Source organism: Pseudorca crassidens, chromosome 15 (assembly GCF_039906515.1).
Source record: "Pseudorca crassidens isolate mPseCra1 chromosome 15, mPseCra1.hap1, whole genome shotgun sequence".
In the NCBI taxonomy this organism is placed as follows: Eukaryota; Metazoa; Chordata; class Mammalia; order Artiodactyla; family Delphinidae; genus Pseudorca; species Pseudorca crassidens.
In genome coordinates, this window is record NC_090310.1 from 82300209 (window position 1) to 82304778 (window position 4570).

General features: G+C 39.3%; 1 non-coding gene across 1 annotated transcript; it reads right to left on the minus strand.

Moving 5' to 3' along the window:
* Window positions 1–200: 200 nt before the first annotated feature.
* Window positions 201–326, minus strand: LOC137208253 (U6atac minor spliceosomal RNA). The gene has a single exon (XR_010935571.1). It is a non-coding gene; the product is annotated as a U6atac minor spliceosomal RNA (small nuclear RNA).
* Window positions 327–4570: the final 4244 nt, after the last annotated feature.

The following is a 4570-nucleotide window of genomic DNA, read 5'->3' on the forward strand; positions in this document are numbered from 1 at the left end:
TTATCTGGCTTTTAAAAAAATTTCTCCATTTTATTCCGATATGTACTAAATATGCAATATGCTTTACATAACTCTAAATACATCTAACATTTTCTTCTAACACAGTATTTTTTTTAACATCTTTATTGGAGTATAATTGCTTTACATTGTTGCGTTAGTTGCTCCTGTATAACAAAGTGAATCAGCTATACGTATACATATAAAAACAGTGGTTAGATGCCATGAAGTAGGTAGCAATGCCTTAACTGTATGCACGTTGTCAGGCCCCAGGGCCTCTTCCATCCTTGTCAAGGGGAGTGCTAACCTTCTCTCCTTTCATACAACACTGTTATCTGGCTTTTTACAGAAGTAGTTTGCCAGTCCCTGCTCTTGTCATATTGGCCTCCTCTCTGCCCCAAGATCAGGCCAGTCCTTTTCTCTTGCTTTAATCCTCCCCAAATGCTACTCCTGTTGCCTGGAGTCACTTTCCCTGTATCTTCCTGTGGGGATTCTTGCTCATCTTTCAGGCCTTGCTTCAAATGTCATTTCCCTCAGGGAACTCCGCTGAGCATCCCAGCTAAGCAGTCCTAACTTCATTCCTTGACCTCATTGTTGTATGTGTTTATGTACTTTTTTGCATCGCCAGGCCTAGAATGGAGCTCCCCATTGGTAAGGATGGATGGTATCTATTCATTCATCTCTCACACCCAAGGTCTAGCAGACTATCTGTCATGGAGCAGATGCTCATATAACAAATGAACATTCTAGAAGAAATTCAGCAGAAGATAAACTGTAGCCAGGAATCTTCTCTCTGACTTACTCCAGGAAAGCTCTTTCCTGTTTAAAATGAGAAATACTCTTTTTAGAACCACCGTTAGATACAAAACTAGAGTTAAAAATATATTTATAGTTGTAGGAACAGATGTGATTAAGCTGTTGTTCAAAAGGATTAAGCTGAGCAGAAGCAAGAAGAACTACAATCCTGCAACCTGTGGAACAAAAAACAAACACATTCACAGAAAGATAGACAAGATGAAAAGGCACAGGGGCTATGTACCAGATGAAGGAAGAAGATAAAACCCCAGAAAAACAACTAAATGAAATAGAGACAGGCAATCTTCCAGAAAAAGAATTCAGACTAATGATAGTGAAGATGATCCAGGACCTTAGAAAAAGAATGGAGGCAAAGATCGAGAAGATGAAAGAAATGGTTAACAAAGATCTGGAAGATTTAAAGAACAAACAAACAGAGATGAACAATACAATAACTGAAATGAAAAATACACTGGAAGGAATCAATAGCAGAACTGAGGCAGAAGAATGGATAAGTGAGCTGGAAGACAGAATGGTGGAATTCACTGCTGCGGAACAGAATAAAGAAAAAAGAATGAAAAGTAATGAAGACAGCCTAAGAGACCTCTAGGACAACATTAAACGCAACAACATTCGCATTATAGGGGTCCAAGAAGGAGAAGAGAGAAAGGACCCGAGAAAATACTTGAAGAGATTATCGTCGAAAACTTCCCTAACATGGGAAAGGAAATAGTCACCCAAGTCCAGGAAGCGCAGAGAGTCCCATACATGATAAGCCCAAGGAGAAACACGCTGAGACACATAGTAATCAAACTGGCAAAAATTAAAGACAAAGAAAAATTATTGAAAGCAGCAACGGAAAAAGGACAAATAACATACAAGGGAACTTCCATAAGGTTAACAGCTGATTTCTCAGCAGAAACTCTACAAGCCAGAAGGGAGCGGCAAAACATACTTAAAGTGATGAAAGGGAAGAACCTACAAGCAAGATTACTCTACCCGGCAAGGACCTCATTCAGATTCGATGGAGAAATCAAAAGCTTTACAGACAAGCAACAGCTAAGAGAATTCAGCACCACCGAACCAGCTCTACAACAAATGCTAAAGGAACTTCTCTAAGTGAGAAACATAAGAGAAGAAAAGGACCTACAAAAACAAACCCATAACAATTAAGAAAATGGTAATAAGAACATACATGTCAATAATTACCTTAGGGCTTCCCTGGTGGCGCAGTGGTTGAGAGTCCACCTGCCAATGCAGGGGACACGGGTTCGTGCTCCGGTCCGGGAAGATCCCACATGCTGTGGAGCGGCTGGTCCCGGGAGCCATGGCCACTGAGCCTGCACGTCCGGAGCCTGTGCTCCGCAATGGGAGAGGCCAAAACAGTGAGAGGCCTGTGTACCGCAAAATGAAAAAATAATAATAATTACCTTAAACGTGAATGGATTAAATGCTCCAACCAAAAGACACAGGCTTGCTGAATGGATGCAAAAACAAGACCCATATATGCTGTCTACAAGAGACCCACTTCAGACCTAGGGACACATACAGACTGAAAGTGAGGGGACAAAAAAGCTATTTCATGCAAATAGAAATCAAAAGAAAGCTGGGGCTTCCCTGGTGGCGCAGTGGTTGAGAGTCCACCTGCTGTTGCAGGGGACACGGGTTCGTGCGCTGGTCCGGGAAGATCCCACATGCCGCAGAGTGGCTGGGCCCGTGAGCCATGGCCGCTGAGCCTGCGCGTCTGGAGCCTGCTCATCTGGAGCCTGTGCTCCACAACGGGAGAGGCCACAACAGTGAGAGGCCCGCGTACTGCAAAAAAAAAAAAAGAAAGCTGGAGTAGCAATACTCATATCAGATAAAGAATGTTACAAGAGACAAGAAAGGACACTACATAATGATCAAGGGATCAATCCAAGAGGAAGCTATAACAATTATAAATATTTATGCACCCAACATAGCACCTCAATACATAAGGCAACTGCTAAAAGCAGAAATCGACAGTAACACAGTAACAGTCAGGGACTTTAACACCTCACTTACACCAATGGACAGATCATCCAAACAGAAAATTAGTAAGGAAACACAAGCTTTAAATGACATGATAGACCAGATAGATTTGATTGATATTTATAGGACATTCCATCCAAAAACAGCAGATTACACCTTCTTCTCAAGTGCTCATGGAACATTCTCCAGGATAGATCACATCTTGGGTCACAAATCAAGCCTCAGTAAATTTAAGAAAATTGAAGTCATATCAAGCATCTTTTCTGACCACAATGCTATGAGACTGGAAATCAATTACAGGGAAAAAAAATGTAAAAAACACAAACACATGGAGGCTAAACAATACGTTACTAAATAACCAAGAGATCACTGAAGAAATCAAAGAGGAAATCAAAAAATACCTAGAGACAAATGCCAATGAAAACACAATGATCCAAAACCTATGGGATGCAGCAAAAGCAGTTCTAAGAGAGAAGTTTATAGCAATACAATCCTACCTCAAGAAAAAAGAAAAATCTCAAATAAACAATCCAACGTTACACCTAAAGGAACTAGAGAAAGAAGAACAAACAAAACCCAAAGTTAGCAGAAGGAAAGAAATCATAAAGACCAGAGGAGAAAGAAATGAAATAGAAACAAAGAAAACAATAGCAACAATCAATAAAACTAAAAGGTGGTTCTTTGAGAAGATTAAAAAAATTGATAAGCCATTAGCCAGACTCATCAAGAAAAAGAGGGAGAGGACTCAAATCAATAAAATTAGAAATGAAAAAGGAGAAGTTACAACAGACACCCCAGAAATACAAAGCATCCTAAGAGACTACTACAAGCAACTCTATGCCAATAAAATGGACAACATGGAAGAAATGGACAAATTCTTAGAAAGGTATAACCTTCCAAGACTGAACCAGGAAGAAACAGATAATATGAACAGACCAATCACAAGTAATGAAATTGAAACTGTAATTCAAAATCTTCCAACAAACAAAAGTCCAGGACCAGATGGCTTCACAGGTGAATTCTATCAAATGTTTAGAGAAGAGCTAACACCTATCCTTCTCAAACTCTTCCAAAAAATTGCAGAGGAAGGAACACTCCCAAACTCATTCTATGAGGCCACAATCATCCTGATACCAAAACCAGACAATGATACTACAAAAAAAGAAAATTACAGACCAATATCACTGATGAATATAGATGCAAAAATCCTCAACAAAATACTAGCAAACAGAATCCAACAGCACATTAAAAGGATCATATACCATGATCAAGTGGGATTTATCCCAGGGATGCAAGGATTCTTCAATATATGCAAATCAATCAATGTGATACACCATACTAACAAACTGAATTAGAAAAACCATATGATCATCTCAATAGATGAAGAAAAAGCTTTTGACAAAATTCAACATCCATTTATAATAAAAAACTCTCCAGAAAGTGGGCATAGAGGGAACCTACTTCAACATAATGAGGCCATATACGACAAACAAACAGCAAACATCATTCTCAATGGTGAAAAACTGAAAGCATTTCCTCTAAGATCCGGAACAAGACAAAGATGTGCACTCTCACCACTATTATTCAACATAGTTTTGGAAGTCCTAGCCATGGCAATCAGGGAAGGAAAATAAATAAAAGGAATAAAAATTGGAAAAGAAGTAAAACTGTCACTGTTTGCAGATGACATGATACTATACCTAGACAATCCTAAAGATGCCACCAGAAAACTACTAGAGCTAATCAATGAATTTGGTAAAGTTGCAAG